This window comes from Coregonus lavaretus (assembly GCF_964263955.1).
Source record: "Coregonus lavaretus genome assembly, chromosome: 34".
Classification (NCBI taxonomy): domain Eukaryota; kingdom Metazoa; phylum Chordata; class Actinopteri; order Salmoniformes; family Salmonidae; genus Coregonus; species Coregonus lavaretus.
The window spans coordinates 26,604,835-26,626,238 of record NC_140021.1 but is presented as its reverse complement, the minus strand read 5'-3'; positions in this window follow the sequence as shown (position 1 = coordinate 26,626,238).

Below are 21,404 nucleotides of genomic sequence, written 5' to 3'. Positions count from 1 at the left end.
TGCTAATGATGGGGTCGTATTAAACGGTTTAGGTTTTACAGACAATTTCCTGTCCGGATCTTCTCGTGTGTAGAAAAACACCACTTTCATAAGCCCCATGTTATGGAATAGGGGCAAGCTTTATATTTGCGAAAAGAGGGGATTGAGCTGAAGTCACTGCAAGAAACGGTAAGTCTTTAGCATAAACACACAGGGAGCTATTCAATATTCAAAATAACGTCATGTGTGACGCACGGGCGCGTCAGGCGACTCTAGGGAGCTGAAGATTTTGCTGTGTACTGTTTTCTGGTAAAAACGTATTTGACAGATCAGGAACACCAAGAGAGAGGAACTATCCATGATGGATAATAATTTTGTCCACCCACCCACTTACCCACTACCACTCGTACACCTTACAACCTGCTCACACTCACTCTCTTTCACATACACCCACTCCCCTCAACATGATTCACAGCTGCCCTATGGGCCCTGGTCAAAAGTAGTGCCTTTTATAGGTAATACGGTAGCATTTGGGACTCTCACCCTTCCACAGTGGTCAGCATAGTCAACCACATCTTTAGGAAAGAGAAGGAAAGAGAAGGAGAGAGAATAATAATTGGTTCCATAGCTGTGGCTGTGGCTGTGAAGCAACATTTTAGTTGTTAGGAGTTCAACTCAACTCACACTGGACCAGACCTCAGTTTTGGTTGTTATTATAGTATGCTGCCTTATTGATCTATTTATCATTATTTAAGAGGTGGTGAGGTAAAGGATACCTATGAGAGCATGGCAGCCCTCCAAGGCAACATGTTCACCTGAATGAATAACAAGAGAAGTGAGAGGGAGAGAGAGAGAGAGAGAAAGCGCGAGAGAGAGGGGCAAGAGAGAGGAGAGAGAGAGAGGGTGGAGAAAGAGAGAGAGAGACAAAGAAATACAGAGAGAGCAGGAGGAGGACAAGAAGGCAGGAGGAGGACAGAAGGCTTTGTGTGGACTAGCTGGGCCCTCAGCTCTACGTTTTAAGTTGGTTCGCCCTGTTTGGACCCGCTGCTAAAAACAGACCCAATCTGTCTCTAACTCCTCACCTCACCCCAACACACCTCCCTGGAGGACTGAGCAGTGGGCCCTGGTCAAAAGTAGTGGACTATGTAGGGAATAGGATGCCATTTGGGATGAAGGCCAAATCTCCTAGCCCTGCAGACAAGGCTATTTAGCATTCTCCTCTGGTGTAATGATATGCGGTGCAGCAGTTGGTTCTAAGACCACTCTTGTTTTTTTGAAATGTCAGGGTGCGTCTGTAGACTGCACTGCGTCCTGTTGTGTTTTTCCCCTCTTAACTCTGAGCCTTGCTTTTCAGCCGTGTTGCCTCCAGGCGAGCTGTTCCCCGATACCCCACAGGCAGCTCTGTCTTTAAAACTAAGCTCCGCCTACGTGTGCTCTACATGAGAATGAGAAATCTCCACCGCCAGGCTAACCATTACTGCTGTGCAGGCAAGTCATGCTGTGTGTGTACGAGCGCCTTTCGCTTTGTTGTTGATTAATGTAATATTGGTGCTTTTTTAAAGCGTTTGTTAACATGCTGTAGGTGATTCCGCGGCGTTGAGCGACTTGAACAGACTCTCTAGGTTTTTTAATTTGTTTTACAGTTAATCCCAAAGTTGTATCGTTTTTCAGATCAGTGTAGGTCATGTAGAGACAGATATTGAGGGCTGAATCATGATGCAAAGTGGAACCTTGGTTGTTACTACAAGAGCTATGGACAGATGGCAGTGATGCCTGAGTGAATGCTTGGTTGTTGATACAAGCGCTATTTAGAGGCATAGCTCATGGCATTTATACTATTTCTCTGTGATTATATCCCAAATGGCACCCTATTCACCATAGAGTGCACTACTTTTGACCAGAGCCCTATAGGCACCTGGTCAAAAGTACTGCACTAAATAGGGTTCCATTTGCGACAAAGACCTTATCTTGTTGTGCTGATCCAAGGGAGATGAGGCTTTGATCTATATTTTAGTGGGGTTGGGGCACGGCTATACAAACAGCTACCTTTAACAGCAGCAGGCCTCAGAATCCATTAGTGGTTATCACCCCAATCAGACAAGGACAAGGGAGAGAGGGAGGGAGGCAATGTTCCCTCTAAGCTGTGCATGTGTGCGGGTGCGCAGTAGTCCCGAGACTGCCACGCAGATTAAATACAGCATCAGCCCATGGAGAGAAGCACGAGATTGAACTTCACTCAACATTCTAGAGTTTTCCTTGTAGTTAACACTATCAACGTTTCCCTTTACTGTGGCAATTGTGATCGAATCTAATCAATATTAGCCACTTTCAATTCAACAAAAGGAACTATGCAAGACTTAGTATGCAAAACTAACTATGCAAGAGATTTTGGTTGTAGGCAGAACGCATTGGAGTAGGATTCTATTGCATCAGCAAAAGGGGAGTGATTGCTTCCGACAAGAGCACAAAACATGTACATTTCTAGGCATCTTTAAAAAGTGAGTCTGGTAAAGAGCTTTCTTTGTCTTAAAGGGACAGTGTTGCATTTAGAAACAGCCTTGAATAATATAAGTAGCCAATAGGCAGAGGGTAGCATAATTTGTCTGATTCTCTGTAATAATGGTATGGGAATAATAATGCTTTTTATTTTGTAAAGTGGTTTCTTGCATCAAACATTTCAAAAGTCTCATGAAATGTAGGCCTACATTGAACACCACACATTGGCTGCTACTGTAGGCTGAATGATAGAACAGCTATTTCCATGTTAAAATGTTATGCAATGCATTTCCTCCATTGTTTTTGATGGTAAGCCACTCTGGTAGGCCTACATTATGATCAAATAGCAACAATAGCCTACTTGGCCACTTTTAAAACTGTAACTTAAAGGGGGTAAATGCAGTAAACACGCGCTGGAAGTTGCACAGAATTTTCACAACATTCAAATTTGCACTCAGCATTGTTTGTAGCTTATTTTGAACATAATGTTGCTGCTACCATCTCTTATGACCGAAAAGAGCTTCTGGACATCAGAACAGCGATTACTCACCTTGAACTGGACAAATAATTTTTATTTTATGAGTCAGACGAGAGGGATTTGCTCCAGACAGCCGACAAGGCCCTCATCCCCGTCATCGCAGTAGAAAGAAAAGGAGATATCGCGGAAGGAGATCGGGGTGATTGGTAAGGAGCTGGCGACGAGTGGCTAATCTGCCTTTGCCATCGATACTATTGGCCAACTTACAATCGCTTGATAATAAAATGGCCGAACTACAGGCACGAATATCCTACCAACGGGACATTAAAAACTGTAATATCTTATGTTTCACCGAGTCGTGGCTGAACGATGGCATGAATAACATACAGCTGGCGGGTCATACACTGTATCAGCAGGATAGAACAGTAGCCTCCGGTAAGACAAGGGGTGACGGTCTGTGTATATTTGTAAACAACAGCTGGTGCACGATATCTAAGGAAGTCTCGAGGTTTTGCTCGCCTGAGGTAGAGCATCTCATTATAAGCTGTAGACACTATCTATCTACCAAGAGAGTTTCATCTATATTCTTCGTAGCTGTCTATTTACCACCACAAACCGATGCTGGCACTAAGACCGCACTCAATGAACTGTATACGGCCATAAGCAAACAGGAAAACGCTCATCCAGAGGCGGTGCTCCTAGTGGCCGGGGACTTTAATGCAGGGACATTTAAATATGTTTTACCTCATTTCTACCAGCATGTTAAATGTGCAACCAGAGGGAAAAAAACTCTAGACCACCTTTACTCCACACACAGAGACACGTACAAAGCTCTCCCTCGCCCTCCATTTAGCAAATCTGACCATCATTCTATCCTCCTGATTCCTGCTTAAAAGCAAAATCTAAAGCAGGAAGCACCAGCGACTCAGTCAATAAAAAAGTGGTCAGATGAAGCAGATGCTAAGCTACAGGACGATTTTGCTTGCACAGACTGGAATATGTTCCGGGATTCTTCCGATGGCATTGAGGAGTACACCACATCAGTCACTGGCTTCATCAATAAGTGCATCGATGACGTCATCCCCACAGTGACTGTACGTACATACCTCAACCAGAATCCTTGGATTACAGGCAACATCCGCACTGAGATAAAGGGTAGAGCTGCCGCTTTTAAGGAGCGGGACTCTAACCCGGAAGCTTATAAGAAATCCCGCTATGCCCTCAGACGAACCATCAAACAGGCAAAGCGTCAATACAGGACTAAGATCGAATCGTACTACACTGGCTCTGACGCTCGTCGGATGTGGCAGGGCTTGCAAACTATTACAGACTACAAAGGGAAGCACAGCCGAGAGCTGCCCAGTGACACAAGCCTACCAGATTAGCTAAATTACTTATATGCTCGCTTCGAGGCAAGTAACACTGAAACTTGCATGAGAGCATCAGCTGTTCCGGATAACTGTGTGATCACGCACTCCATAGCCGATGTGAGCAAGATCTTTAAAAATGTCAACATTCACAAGGCCGCAGGGCCAGACGGATTACCAGGATGTGTACTCCGAGCATGCGCTGACCAACTGGAAATCTCTATTGCTCTCCACACTGCCCTTTCACACCTGGACAAAAGGAACACCTATGTGAGAATGCTATTCATTGACTACAGCTCAGCGTTCAACACCGTAGTGCCCTCAAAGCTCATCACTAAGCTAAGGACCCTGGGATTAAACACCTCCCTCTGCAACTGGATCCTGGACTTCCTGACGGGCCGCCCCCAGGTGGTAAGGGTAGGTAACAACACATCCGCCACGCTGATCCTCAACATGGAGGCCCCTCAGGGGTGTGTGCTCAGTCCCCTCCTGTACTCCCTCTTCACTCATGAATGCATGGCCAGGCACGACTCCAACACCATCATTAAATTTGCCGATGACAGAACAGTGGTAGGCCTGATCACCAACAACGATAAGAAAGCCTGTAGGGAGGAGGTCAGAGACCTGGCCATGTGGTGCCAGGAAAACAACCTCTCCCTCAACGTGATCAAGACAAAGGAGATGATTGTGGACTACAGGAAAAAGAAGAGGACCAAGCACGCCCCCATTCTCATCGACGGGGCTGTAGTGGAGAAGGTTTGAAAGCTTGAAGTTCCTTGCTGTCCACATCACCAACAAACTAACATGGTCCAAGCACATCAAGACAGTCGTGAAGAGAACACGACAAAGCCTAAGATTTGACATGGGTCCTCAGATCCTCAAAAGGTTCTACAGCTGCACCATCGAGAGCATCCTGACTGGTTGCATCACTGCCTCGTATGGCAACTGCTCGACCTCCGACAGAGGGGCACTACAGAGCATAGTGCGTATGGCCCAGTACATCACTGGCGCCAAGCTTCCTGCCATCCAGGACCTCTATACCAGGCAGTGTCAGAGGAAGGCCCTAATCATAGACTGTTCTCTCTGCTACCACATGGCAAGCGATACCGGATCGCCAAGTCTATGTCCAAAAGGCTTCTTAACAGCTTCTGCCATAAGACTCCTGAACAGCTAATCAAATTGCTACCCCCCGCCCCTCTTTTACGCTGCTTCTACTCTCTGTTGATTATCTATGCATAGTCACTAACTCTACCTACATGTACATCTTACATCAATTATCTCTACAAACAATTGCCCCGCACACTGACTCTGTACCGGTACCCTTTGTATATAGCCTCGCTACCGTTATTTTCACTGCTGCTCTTTAATTATTATATATATATATATATATATATATATATATATATATATATATATATATATATATATACATATATACACATATATATATATATATATATATATATATATATAAATATATATGTTTTTTACTTAACACTTATTGTTTTTAAAACTGCATTGTTGGTTCAGGGCTTGTAAGTATGCATTTCACTGTAAGGTCTACACCTGTTTAATTCGGCGCATGTGACAAATAACATTTGATTTGATTTAGTATCCCTCGATCATGTGTAGTGCTTATTATAGAATGTTTTATTATACTGTAGAATACTGTAGTAAATACTATGGTAATGTCCACAAAAACACTACAGTCCACAAAAACAACACTTTTTAAAACTATAGTAAATACTACAGTATCAAATTTACATAGACCATATATTGCATTCCCTACATGTAAAAGAAAAAAGCAGAAGATCTGATTTAAATACTACAGTAATGTCTTCAAAAACACAACATTAATTGCAATAGTCTATACTAGTTTTATTTTACTACAGTATTTATACTGTAGTTAACTGTAAATACTACAGTATAATACAGTAATGTCCTCAAAAACACTACAGCGAATACTAAAGTATTTATACCATGGTATACTATAGTATATTTTTATGTGGGGAGTGATTGATGAGAAGAGGGAAGCGAAAGAAAGGAGAGAAAGAGTTAGACTAAGAGAGAGATAGTAGAGAAGAGGGTGGGTTTAGAGAGGCTAGACATGCTCTAGAGAAAAAAAATTATCAATCAGGCCATAGTGGGGACTAAATCAGAAACCGCTGCCGCCCCATCCATCTCCTTACACTGTGTCGAGTGTGCGTGTGCGTGTATGCATGCGTGGAAGGGGGAGTCTTGGAGAGGAGATCAACCACAAGATGTCGTTTAAAAGCCTCAAGATTTTGCAAAGCATCTCTCAAACCTTGTCACTCTAATGAGTCATTGCTACTTCGTTTTTTTTTACCTTGATTATTTTTTCAATGTCACGTTGTCAATTATTTAAGACACTCGCTATGGCTGAACTACACTCTTGATACATTTGAAGAATTAAAATATCTTTAAAGAAATTAAACAATTAGCGGTTTATCACTTCATGTGTAATGCTTCTACATGCACAATGTGAGATATGTCACAATGTAAGATATTCCGGGGGGCGAAGCTGAGAGTAGAATAAAAAAACAGTGAAGGTTAACTAGAAATTATGTGTATTGTCTTCAGAGATTGTCACGATCGCTTACAGACGGGACGGACCAAGGTGCAGCGTGATATGCGTACATGTTTATTAAATATCAAACACAACCACAAAACAACAAAGAAAACGAAAATGCAACATTGACCATACCACACAGAAAATACACACCCTGACTCAACCAATACGAGTCCCCAGAGTCAGGGCGTGACAGTACCACTGGTCTGGCGACACGCACCACTGGCTTGATGCGAGGGGCAGGAACGGGTCGGGCCGTACTGGGAACACGCACCACTGGCTTAGTGCGGGAAGCAGGAACAGGCCGGACCGGACTGGCGACATCCACCACTTGCTTGGTGCGAGGAGCGGGACTGGGTTCTTTTATTAACCCCCGCTCCTTCTGCTGCCTAACCAGCTCCTCTCGCCGTGCCTCTACACTTTCCTTCTCCCTTATAGCCTCCTGTAGTGCCTCCCTCTGACCGAATAACTCCTGCTCCCTTTGAACCAATAGCCCCCGTAACATGGTGGCCTCCTAACCTGCAGACCCGCCCTTTAACGACCTCCTGCTGCCTCGTCGTCCACACCGTGTGTCCCTCCCAAAAAAATTATTGGGGTTGCCTCTCGGGTCTCCGTCGTCGGCACTGTTGGCGCCGTTTCTCTCTCCTACCTGGGCATCCTCCTTCATCGCCTTCCGGTAACGGACGGCCTCCTCCTCCGTAATTCTCCCCCAACCGAGGAGGACATCTACTAATGTAACCTCCTGTTGAATTCCCGGCGTTTGCTCCTGAACAAGCTGCTTGGTCCTCGTTTGGTGGGATCTTCTGTCACGATCGCTTACAGACGGGACGGACCAAGGCTCAGCGTGATATGCGTACATGTTTATTAAATATCAAACACAACCACAAAACAACAAACAAAACGAAATGTGAAGGCCAAGGCAGCACAACACAACATACCTTAACTGGAACAAGATCCCACAACCCAGTAGTGCCAATAGGCTTCCTAAGTATGGTGCCCAATCAGAGACAACGAGCTACAGCTGCCTCTGATTGGGAACCACACCGGCCAACATAGATCTACACGATCTAGATCTAAACATAGAAAATGCAACATAGACCATACTACACAGAAAATACACACCCTGACTCAACCAATACGAGTCCCCAGAGTCAGGGCGTGACAGAGATGTGGATGGTGGATTATTACTTAATTCAATATAATCCATCGCTTTAGTTTCAATAATTATTTTTGTATTTCAGTCATCAGAATCAGACATTCCTATTCATGGGTTGCACGTTTTTTCCTAATATTGTTTTGAATGCTCGTTTTAGGACTGATGCTCTAAAATGAAGTATTTTGGTGCTGATGAAGATTTTGTCTAAAGTGCATTACTGTCGTTTGGAAACACGATGACATTTCAAAAGGAGGCAAATAATTAGAAGGACAAGCTTTTGTCATCATTTTGATGTCTCCAGATTGACTTTAGATGCAGTATAACTTTATAGCTAGCTAAGATTGAGAGGAGAGCATCAACATTTTTGCTAGCTAATGTTAGCTTTGCTAGCTATTTATGACAAACTCATGGCAACATCGCCATCTCTTTAAAGTAAACTTGATGACATCATAATGATGGCAAAGTTGTTTTCTACTAATTATTTGTCTACTTTAGCAATGTCATCGTATTTCCAGGCCACTATAATGTAAATCTGACTAAACAGTCAATAGCCCCCTTTCAGAAAGTCTTGGCATTAATCATCAGTCAGACATCAATATGCTGCGGCGTCTGTAGAACGTTGATAACAATGGCAACGATGCGACCAAGTGACAAAGGTGCAACCCATGAATAGACATGAAATGGGCATCAACCCACAGTAGAGTGTTTTGTCTCTTCTTCCCTTCCAAATGGCACCCTATTCCCTATATATTGCACTTTTGACTAGACTCTTATGGGCTCTGGGAAAAAGTAGTGCACTTTAAAGGGAATATGGTGCCATTCGGGATGCAACCCTAGAGTAATGGAGATTGATGCAACCTTGCAGGTGAACTCACACTAACTCATATTCCTGAAACTCTTTTCCAAGAAAGTAATTGTGACTCACATCTTCCTATAGCTGTAGCCTACACATCTCTGTTCCAAATACATAATAACATGTCACGTTTAAATTGTTATGTTACACTCTTAGAAAATGTGTTATTTTTTTACACATCCGTGTGTCTGGTTAGGGACGACACGTTGTGTTCCTTTTACCACTGCCACCGTGTTGGCACAACATGATTTGTATAAATGTTTCAAAACATTTATGTCAATTCATGCAATTAATTTGTTATAAGCTGAAAACCATACAAAACACCACAGATGTGTTAGATTATTGATCAATCACATTGTGGATCTGAAGTAATCATGCATCTACACTCTTAGAGCAGACGACATACAGTGCCTTCGGAAAGTATTCAGCCCCCTTTACTTTTTCAAAAGGTTGTTACGTTACAGCCTTATTGTAAAAAGGATTACATTAAAATCTTTGCACAACACCCCTTGATGACAAAGCGAAAACAGGTTTTTAGAAATGTTTGCAAATGTATATATAATTTTTTTTATAATAATACCATATTCAGACCCTTTGCTATGAGACTCGAAATTGAGCTCAGGTGCATCCTATTTCCATTGATCATCCTTGAGATGTTCCTACAACTGTGGTAAATTCAAATGATTGGAAATTATTTGGAAAGGCACACACCTGTATATATAAAGTCCCACAGTTGACAGTGCATGTCAGAGCAAAAACCAAGCCTTGAGGTCGAAATAATTGTCTGTAGATCTCCAAGACAGGATTGTGTCGAAGGGTACCAAAACATGTCTGCAGCATTGAAGGTCCCCAAGAACACAGTGGCCTCCATCATTCTTAAATGGAAGAAGTTTGGAACCAAATAGTCTTCCTAGAGCTGGCTGCCTGGCCAAACTGAGCAATCGGGGGAGAAGGGCCTTGGTCAGGGAGTTGACCAAGAACCTGATGGTCACTCTGACATAGCTCTAGAGTTTCTCTGTGGAGATGGGAGAACCTTCCAGAAGGACAATCATATTTCACAATTTTAGTCATTTGCAGCACCCCACCAATCAGGCCTTTATGGTAGAGTGACCAGACGGAAGACACGCCTCAGTAAAAGGCACATGACAGCCCGCTTGGAATTTGCCAAAAGGCACCTAAAGAGTCTAAGACCATGAGAAACTACATTACCAGTCAAAAGTTTTGACACTCATTCAAGGGTTTTTCTGCATTGTATAATAATAATAATAATAGTGAAGACATCAAAACTATGAAATAACATGTATGGAATCATGTAGTAACCAAAGAAGTGTTAAACAAATCAAAATATATTTTCTATTTTTGATTCTTCAAAGTAGCCACCCTTTGCCTTGATGACAGCTTTGCACACTCTTGGCATTCTCTCAACCAGCATTACCTGGACTGCTTTTCCAACAGTTTTGAAGGAGTTCCCACATATGCTGAGCACTTGTTGGCTGCTTTCCCTTCACTCTGCGGTCCAACTCATCCCAAACCATCTCAATTGGGTTGAGGTCGGGTGATTTTGGAGGCCAGCTCATCTGATGCAGCACTCCATCACTCTCCTTCTTGGTCAAATAGCCCTGACACAGCCTGGAGGTGTGTTTTGGGTCACTGTCCTGTTGAAAAACAAATGATAGTCCCACTAAGCGCAAACCAGATGGGATGGCATATCACTGCAGAATGCTGTGGTAGCCATGCTGGTTAAGTGTGCCTTGAATTCTAAATAAATCACCTGAAAGTGTCACCAGCAAAGCACCCTCACACCATCACAACTCCTCCTCCATGCTTCACTGTGGGATCCACACATGCGGATATCATCCGTTCAACTACTCTGCATCTCACAATATCACGGCGGTAGGAACCAAAAATCTAAAATTTGGACTCAAAAGACCATAGGACAGATTTCCACCGGTCTAATGTCCATTGGTCATGTTTCTGGGCCCAAGCAAGTCTCTTTTTACTATTGGAGTCCTTTAGCAGTGGTTTCTTTGCAGCAATTTGACAATGGGCTCCTGAGTGGCACAGCGGTCTAAGGCACTGCATCTCAGTGCTTGAGGCATTACTACAGACCCCCTGGTTCAATTCCAGGCTGTATCACAACCGGCCGTTATTGGGAGTCCTATAGGGCTGTGCACAATTGGCACAGCGTCATCCGGGGTAGGCCGTCATTGTAAATAAGAATTTGTTCTTAACTGACTTGGCAAGTTAAATAAAATAATAAATAAATAAAATGAAGGCCTGATTCACGCAGTCTCCTCTGAACAGTTGCTGTTGAGATGTGTCTGTTATTTGAACACTGTGAAGCTTTATTTGGGCTGAAATTTCTGAGGTGCAGTTACATCTAATGAACTTATCCTCTGCAGCAGAGGTAACTCTGGGTCTTCCTTTCCTGTGGAGGTCCACATGAGAGCCAGTTTCATCATAGCGATTGATGGTTTTTGCGACTGCACTTGAAGAAACTTTCAAAGTTCTTGAAATGTTAATGTCTTAAATTAATGATGGACTATCGTTTCTCTTTGATTATTTGAGCTGTTCTTGCCATAATATGGACTTGGTCTTTTACAAAATACGTCTATCTTCTGTATTCCAACCTTACCTTGTCACAACACAACTGATCGGCTCAAATGAAAGTCATTCCACAAATTAACTTTTAACAAGGCACACCTGTTAATTGAAATGCATTCCAGGTGGCTACCTCATGAAGATGGTTGAGAGAATTCCAAGTGTGCAAATCTGTCATCAAGGCAAAGGGTGGCTACTTTGAAGAATATAAAAGATAAATATATGTTGATTTGTTTAACACTTTTTTGGTTACTACATGATTCCATATGTTATTTCATAGTTTTGATATCTTCACTATTATTCTACAATGTATAAAATAGTAAAATTAAAGAAAACCCCTTGAATGAGTAGGTGTGTCCAAATGTTTGACTGGTACTGTAGATTCTCTGGTCTGATGAAACCAAGATTGAACTCTTTGGCGTGAATGCCAAGTGTCACATCTGGAGGAAACCTGGCACCATCCCTACGGTGAAGCATGGTGGTGGCAGCATCATGCTGTGGGGACGTTTTTCAGCGGCAGGGACTGGCAGACTAGTCAGGATCAAGGCAAAGATGCACAGAGCAAAGTACAGAGAGATCCTTGATGAAAACCTGCTCCAGGTTCACCTTCCAACAGAACAACGACCCTAAGCACACCGCCAAGACAACGCAGGAGTGGCTTCAGGGCAAGTCTCTGAATGTCTTTGAGTGGCCCAGCCAAAACCCCCGACTTGAACCCGATCTAACATCTTTGGAGAGACCTGGAAATAGCTGTGCAGCAATGCTCCCCATCCAACCTGTCTGAGCTTGTGAGGATCTGCAGAGAAGAATGGAGAAACTCCCCAAATACAGGTGTGCTAAGCTTGTCGTGTCATACCCAAGAAGACTCGAGGCTGTAATTGCTACCAAAGGTGCTTCAATAAAGTACTTAGTAAAGGGTCTGAATACTTATGTAAATGTTATATTTCATTTTTTTCTTTCTTTTATAAATGTGCAAACATTTGTAAAAACCTTTTTTTTGCTTTGTCATTATGAGGTATTGTGTGTAGATTGTTGAGATATATATATTTTTTTTAATCAATTTTTGAATAAGGCTGTAACCTAACAAAATGTGGAACAAGTCAAGGGGTCTGAATACTTTCCGAAGGCACTGTATATTGTTATGTATTTTCTGTAGCTACCTACTCCTTTAACCTCAGACTCCTCAGTTACCAAAGTACTCAGCCCATTATTTTCTCCTTGCTGACCTGTCTTACAAATACTGTACATACTGTTCTGTGCACTCACAAACAGCAGAAGCTGTACATCTCACATTGAAATAGGTATCCTCCTATCATACAAAACAAATGCTACCCTATATGTAGTGTAGCTCTAGCTAGGGTATATGGTTGACTTGCTCCAGATTAAGTTCATTTTTGAGTCAATGCAGCCTTTAACACAGAAACATCACAAATCATCACCATTACTTCTGTAATTGCACAGACTTTCTTAATTTCCTAACTACTATTATAATTACCTTGGTAATGTGGTGGGCCTTTTATCATTCTTATATTCTTATATAATTGTTGATGAGCTGCGTTACACAAAAACAAATGCTGGGTTAAAAACAACCTAATTTTGGTAAATATAGGACAGAACACATAACGATGGGTCATAAGGAACCCATCGTTTTTTAAAATTGGGTTGTTGATGCTGGGCTATTGCGCTTTATACAACGTGTAGGTCTAATCCTGAATGCTGATTGGTTAAAACCGCATTCCAGCCGGGGTCTATTCCACAATTTGCCACCGGCTAAATCTATGACGTTAAAATGCCTACTTACTCTGTTCCATCTGACTGCGCAGTCCACTGTCTCATCAGCCCAGCCTGGCAACTTATAACTTGATCTCCACTATAAAAAGCATCTAGACAGTATCTCACATTTATTTTAGACTAACATTTCATTTTCAACAGTGAAGATTTGTATAAACCTTGCTGTCGGTCTCTCCGACATTTGCAACATTGTTTCAATATTCGAACGCGATATCCTGCTGTCCCATAGTATTATGAATGTGTCGGGAGTCGGGAGGAGACAGACAGGCAGGCAGTGTTTCTCAGCCAGTCGAAATCATGCATCACCTGGCATCATTTTTAGTTTGAAGTGATTGTGTTACCGTAGCTGTGTTGTTGGCTAGCTCCTCTGAACATCAATGTCCTGAAGATTGAGCAATTTTCTATGCCAGGCGAAATCGTGCCTCATTAGCTCATTGTTATGGATGTATCCAAATAAATGTCACTAGAAAACAGCTTAAACAAATGCAAATGCAGCTACTTTGCAGTTACTCTGGCTGCACTTTTTGACGTGACTGTAAATTAGCCGTAGTTGGCTAGCTAGCAAGCAAGGGATAAGAACATTGCAAGCCAGTTTGGCAATGGAACATTTAGAACGAACAAATGGGTCACGTCCATAGATACAGAACAAAAAGACTGAACAACTGGGTCGTGTCTCTAGCAACCCTAGATGTGTCGGGACTATATCTTGTGGAAGGATGAAATAGTATGAATAAATTAATCAAAATTAAGTTTTTAATGAAAATATGTCAATCATTATTTGAATATGTTGTATAAAAGTGACTTAGTCTCGGGCCTAAAAACTCCCGTGCCAATATATCCTCCAAACACCGGCTTTGAGGGCAATATCACTTAAATGATACACCGGGTCAGATCAGAAGAATGGAGGCATGGCTTAGTAGGGGTGTGGCTTTCATATAGTTATTTTTGGCCAATCATGAGAGTAAATGTCATTCCGGTTAATCTGTTTTGTTGTGTTGTCAGCACATTAGGCTTAAACAATGACACTTTTGTAGCTTTAATAATGCTTACACAAGGGTATGAGTTCTTTACGCCCCTTAACATATCTTAATATTTGGGTAGTTACCATGTTGTTATAATATATAAATAATTGTACTATACATTTTACATAAAAATATTTGGAGACCTGTTTAATGGTCTTACTCACATTGGCTACGAAGAGCGAGATCAGACAGTCATCTGGAACAGTTGGTGCTCTCATGCATAGTTCAGTGTTGCTTGCGTTGAAGCAAGCATAGAAGGAATTTTGCTAGTCTGGTAGGCTCCCGTAGTATTACGTGATAGTTTGCAAGCCCTGCCACATTCATCGAGGGTCTGAGCCGAAATGTGTGTGCGTGCCTGCGTGTGTGTGGCTGCGGAGAAAAAGAAACAACAGACAGACACATCGTCCCGTGATGGATGTCAATTCAGTCAGAGGAAGATTAAGGAGCCACAGTCTGGAGATAGCTCTCATCTCCATAAATCATGTTGACAATTAACTGGGACCATGTCTGCATCCCAAATGGCACTCTATTCCCTATATAGTGCACTACTTTTGACCAGGGCCCACTATGTAGAGAATAGGGTGCCATTTGTGACGTGGCCCATAATAGGGGCAGGTTTGTCTCCTATAAACATTATGTGTCTGAAGCCGGCTGACCAGATATGGGAACTTGTCCATATCGGTCTGTGCTCTCAGAGGCAGCGGGACAGACTAAACTACCTGATATGGGGCGTCTGGGAAGTGTGAAGGGACAGAATGCCTGATATGGTGTCTCACGGTATCTCTCTCTCTCTCTCTCTCTCTCTCTCTCTCTCTCTCTCTTTCTCTCTCTCTCTCTCTCTCTCTCTCTCTCTCTCTCAATGCCCCCTCTCTATCTCCACTAATACCTTTCCCCAACACAACATTGTATAAAGAGTCTAACACCATCTAACACTCACATTATCAATTAGTACATAGTGTACTCTAATATAATAAACAGCATTATTGAAAAGAGTACATGTTGAATAGTATGAAGTACTGTATTGGAATTCGAGGGGCAGGGAAGGGGGAAGGAGCTCTAGCTGCTGCTATACTCCTCTGAGAAGTAATTTACTTCAATTGATCTAATAAACACTCAGCTATAAAAAGTAGGAGGCCCAGAATGCCAAATGTGTAAAGCTCTCAGCATTGTAGTGACAGATTAAGTGTCTATTAAGCAAATAAAACAAGACGCTTTACCTTGAAATAGTTGTGTGTGGCTCAGTTGGTTGTGCATGGCGCTTGCAAAGCCAGGGTGGTGGGTTCGATTTCCCAAGGTACGAAAAAATGTATGCACTCACTACTATAAGTCGCTCTGGATAAGAGTGTCTGCTAAATGACAAACATGCAAATACAGTACTTGTGTGCAATACTTACATGTTTTTAGGCCAACGATGCTTTGATAATGCAACATAATATTGCAATGTCATTTGTAATCTGTACTCTGATGACTGCCTGGTGATAATTGGTATTGTGTTAAATATTTTTCAGATGCCATCCAAACACTGTGAACAATAAACCAGATGCCCATCATTAGAATTTGTCTCTACAAACAGTATTTGGTTTGTTCTGCAAACAAGTCAATTTTATTTAACAGCATCCCCTAACCACCTCTCTTTTTCCCGGGCCTTACGAGGAATAAATTATCATTTGAGCCCTATTTATTATTTATGTAACCTCAACATTACATAATGCATCCATTTCTTGATTTTCTTTCTTGATTGTGTTTTGTTCTTGTTGTTGTTGAAATATTTAAAGTTGGTGCTTAAGAAAAACTGCTCACTTGAACTCCAGGGTCTAAAGCAGAGTCAGAATAAAGAGTGTGGTTCAACCTGGAGTCATGTTCAGGCATGACCCACCTGCTCCCACAGGATGACACTACTACACCATCAACTAAATGAGAAAAGGTATGAGGACCTGCCATGAGATGATTGCATTTGCGTTATGGGTCGTATTGTTCATAATGTTCAATAGCAGTGGACCAGTGACGAATAAAGTATGATTTAAGCTGGAGAAACATGTCAGAAACATGTCAGAAACATGTACATACATGACCCTACTCCCACAGGAGGACACTAAACCATCAACTCCATGGGAACAGGCATCAGACCAGGCCTGAACATGATTACTTGGGCAACTAACCTTGGTTATTGGACATTGTGAGGATCATTTTAGAGAGCACCTCTGTAGATACCGCTTATCTGATGTCTGACAGTGGATTCCCATGGATAGATCTAGGGAACTAGGGAGCCTATGCTGGTTCCACCCTTACTCCCTTCTCTCTATCCCTAAATCCCTCCTTCTCCCAGCCCCTCCACCTTAGTGATTCTGTCAGATCCACTAGGCAGGTTACAGGATCTCAAAGGTCGGGGTGGAGGCCCAGGGATGTTATTGGAGGTGAGGAGGATCTTTCTCTCAGAAGGCGGGCATAAGGGGGGTCAGAGAGATATCAAACACCCCGTGGTAAGGGGAGATAGAGGGGATAGGCCAAGAATGCATCCCAAATGGCACCCTATTCCCTACATAGTGCACTACCTTCAACCAGAGACCTATAAGTTTTGGTCTAAAGTAGTGCACTATACGCTGAAAACATTGTTCTTCCTCAGCTCTTAAGGTTCCTTGGAAAATTCTTGCCCAATAAAGAACCTTTTTGTATTTGTGTTTATTAGGGATCCCCATTAGCTCTTCCTGGGGTCCAAACACATTAAGGCACTTACATTACATGTAAAACAAAAGATAAAACAGTACATCATATAACATTATTACACCACTACATATCTACAACGCAGCATATATAATACCCCCATACAACAATATTACAATGTACGTGTGTGTAGGGTGCGTGTCCTAGCACTTGTGTGCGTCAGCGTGTGTCTGTACCTTTGAGTGTGTCTCTTCACAGTCCCCGCTGTTCTATAAGGTGTATTTTTACCAGTTTTTTTAAATCTGATTCTACTGCTTGCATCAGTTACCTGATGTGGAATAGAGTTCCATGTAGTGATGGCTCTATGTAGTACTGTGCGCCTCCCATAGTCTGTTCTGGACTTGGGGATTGTGAAGAGACCTCTGGTGGCATGTCTTGTGCGGTATGCATGGGTGTCCGAGCTGTGTGCTAATAGTTTAAAAAGACAGCACGGTGCATTCAGCTTGTCAACACTTCTTACAAAAACAAGTAGTGATGAAGTCAATCTCTCTTCCACTTTGAGCCATGAGAGATTGACATGCGTATCATTATTGTTAGCTCCCCGTGTTCTTTTAAGGGCCAGCTGTGCTGCCCTGTTCTGAGCCAATTGTAATTTTCGTAAGTCCCTCTTTGTGGCACCTGACCACACTACTGAACAATAGTCCAGGTGTGACAAAACTAGGGCCTGTAGGACCGGCCTTGTTGATAGTGTTGTTAAGAAGGCAGAGCAGCTCTTTATTATGGACAGACTTATCCCCATCTTAGCTACTGTTGTATCAACATGTTTTGACCATGACAGTTTACAATCCAGGGTTACTCCAAACAGTTTATTCACCTCAACTTGCTCAATTTCCACATTATTCATTATGAGATTCAGTTGAGGTTTAGGGTTTAGTGAATGATTTGTTCTAAATACAATGCTTTTAGTTTTGGAAATATTTAGGACTCCTTGCCACCTATTCTGAAACTAACTGCAGCTCTTTGTTAAGTGTTGCAGTCATTTCAGTCGCTGTAGTAGATGACGTGTATAGTGTTGAGTCATCCGCAAACATAGACACACTGGATTTATTCAAAGCCAGTGGCATGTCGTTAGTAAAGATAAAAAAAGTTAGGGGCCTAATCAGCTGCCCTGGGGAATTCCTGATTCTACCTGGATTATGTTGGAGAGGCTTCCATTAAAGAACACCCTCTGTGTTCTGTTAGACAAGTACCTCTTTATCAGACTCCTGAGTGGCGCAGTGGTCTAAGGCACTGCATCGCAGTGCTAACTGTGCCACTAGAGATCCTGGATGGAATCCAGGCTCTGTCGCAGCCGGCCGCGACCGGGAGACTCATGGGCGGCGCACAATTGGCCCAGCGTCGTCCAGGGTAGGGGAGGGAATGGCCGGCAGGGATGGAGCTCAGTTGATAGAGCATGGTGTTTGTAACGCCAGGGTTGTGGGTTCAATTCCCACGGGGGGCCAGTATTAAAAAAATATGTATTCACTAACTGTAAGTCGCTCTGGATAAGAGCGTCAGCTAAATGACTAAAATGTCAAATGTAAAAAAAAATTATCCACAATATAACTGGCGGTGTAAAGCCATAACACATACGTTTTTCCAGCAGCAGACTATGATCGATAATGTCAAAAGCCACACTGAAGTCTAACAAAATAGCCCCCACAATCTTTTTATCATCAATTTATCTCAGCCAATCATTAGTCATTTGTGTAAGTGCTGTGCTTGTTGAATGTCCTTCCATATAAGCGTGCTGAAAGTCTGTTGTCAATTTGTTAACTCTAAAATAGCATTGGATCTGGTCAAACACCGTTTTTTCCAGAAGTTTACTAAGGGTTGGTAACAGGCTGACTGGTCGGCTATTTGAGCCAGTAAAGGGGGCTTTACTATTCTTGGATAGCGGAATGACTTTTGCTTCCCTCCAGGTCTGAGGGCACACACTTTCTAGTAGACTTAAATGGAAGAGATGGCAACTAGGAGTGGCAGTATCATCTGCTATTATCCTCAGTAATTTTCCATCCAGTTTGTCAGACACCGGTGGATTGTCATTGTTGATAGACAACAATAATATTTTCACTTCTTCCACACTCGCTTTACGGAATTCAAAAGTACAATGCATGTTTTTCATAATTTGGTCAGATATACTTGGATGTGTAGTGTCAGCATTTGTTGCTGGCATGTCATGCCTAAGTTTGCTAATCTTGCCAATGAAAAAATCATTAAAGTAGTTGGCAATATCAGTGGGTTTTATGATAAATTAGCCATCTGATTCAATGAATGATGGAGCTGAGTTTGCCTTTTTCCCCAAAATGTAATTGAAGGTGCTTCAACGCTTTTTACTATAATTCTTTATGTCATTTATTTTTGTTTCATAGTATAGTTTATTTTATTTATTTATTTAGTTTAGTCACATGCTTTCTCAATAGCCAATCGGTTGGGCTACCAGACTTATTTGCCATACCTTTTGCCTCATCCCTCTCAACCATACAATTTTTCAATTCTTAATCAATCCAAGGGGATTTAACAGTTTTTTACAGTCATTTTCTTAATGGGTGCATGCTTATTAGTAACTGGAGTAAGCAATTTCATAAATGTGTCAAGTGCAGCGTCTGGTTGCTCCTCATTACACACCACAGACCAGCATATATTATTTACATCATCAACATAAGAATCACTACAAAACTTATTGTAGGACCTCTTTTACACTATATTAGGCACAACCTTTGGAACTTTGGTTTTCCTAGATATGGCTACTATATTGTGATCACTACATCCTATGGATTTGGATACAGCTTTAAAGCAAATTTCTGGAGCATTAGTAAAGATGTGATCAATACATGTTGATGATTTAATTCATGTGCTGTTTGTAACTACCCTGGTAGGTTGACTGACAACCTGAACCAGGTTGCAGGCTCTGGTTACAATTTGAAGTTTTTTCTTGAGTGGGCAGCTTGATGAAAGCCAGTGAACATTGAAATCACCCAGACAATATACTTCTCACATACATTATCAAGCATTTCAGACATATTATCCAGATACTGACTGTTAGCACTTGGTGGTCTATAGCAGCTTCCCACGATAATGGGGTTTAGGTGAGGCAGTTGAACCTGTAGCCATATTACTTAAGCAGTATTTAACATGAGATCCTCTCTAAGCTTTACAGGAATGTGGTTCTGAATATAGACCGCAACACCGCCCCATTGGCATTTCTGTATTTTCGGTAGATGTTATAACCATGCATTGCTACCACTGTATCATCAAAGGTATTATCTAAGTGAGTTTCAGAGATGTAATCTGTTACAAGCAAGTTATTGACTTAATTAACCGTATTTCGTAGGCTACATATGTTAATATGGACTATTTTTAGCACTATTCTGTGTCGCTTGATTGTTTTTAATGCTTTACTGGAAAGCTTTTCAGAAGTAGACTTGCTCATGTTATTTATATTGGAGCTGATAGTGCACGGTGAGCTGCACACCATGGACTTCCTACTAGAGCACACCGCCTCAGTGCTAACAGTGTAACTCTGGTTCATAGGCACATGATTACTGCATACAATAGCTGTAGGATCAACAGAGGTATTCAGGGCAGTTACGGGGACATAAATTAAGTTACTTACATTGTGTCTGCCAAAGCCCCTGGAATAATGTACATTTGATGCAGCATTATGACAACTCAGCGTCACAATGGTAGGGATTAACTGAGCTGGTCTTGGGTCATTGATAAGTCATTGTCTTAACGAGCCTAGAAATGCGTGGACAGAGTCCAGGAGCCAAAATTATTTGGATAGACTCCGTCATTCCTGTAGAGTATCTTCTGTTTCCAGAAGGTGTCAAAGTTATCTATACAAGTGATTCCAACAGAGCTACAGTAATATTTTAGCCAGGTGTATAATGCCAGTAGCCTGCTGAATCTTACACACCCGCGGCCCAACGATGGTGTCAGACCTGAAATGATTGGCCTATTGGAATCTTTCAGTGCTAGAATCAGTTATTTAAAATCAATTTTCAGAAGTTCTGAGCTAGCCCTGTGTCTGTCCTATATCTGAGCGATATAAGTATGTTTTTTTGTTGACCTATATTTAACCCCAGTCTTTTGGCACTAAACTACTTACATATATACTTACATTCATTTTTTAAACTGGTATCGGGCTACCTTCAGACGAATCAACCAACATGTACATGTTCATAAGAATCTCACCTTTCCATAGAGGTGTCATATTAGTGTGTAGCCCAAACTTTTCAGACGCTACAGACATAAGTTGGCAGATTGTCAGTACCAACTTCAGATGAGTCCTGTGATGCTTGTGGGTGTTGTAGAGCAAAATGAACACGATTGGTGATCGTGAGAGTCTCATCTTTCCATAGAGTGGTA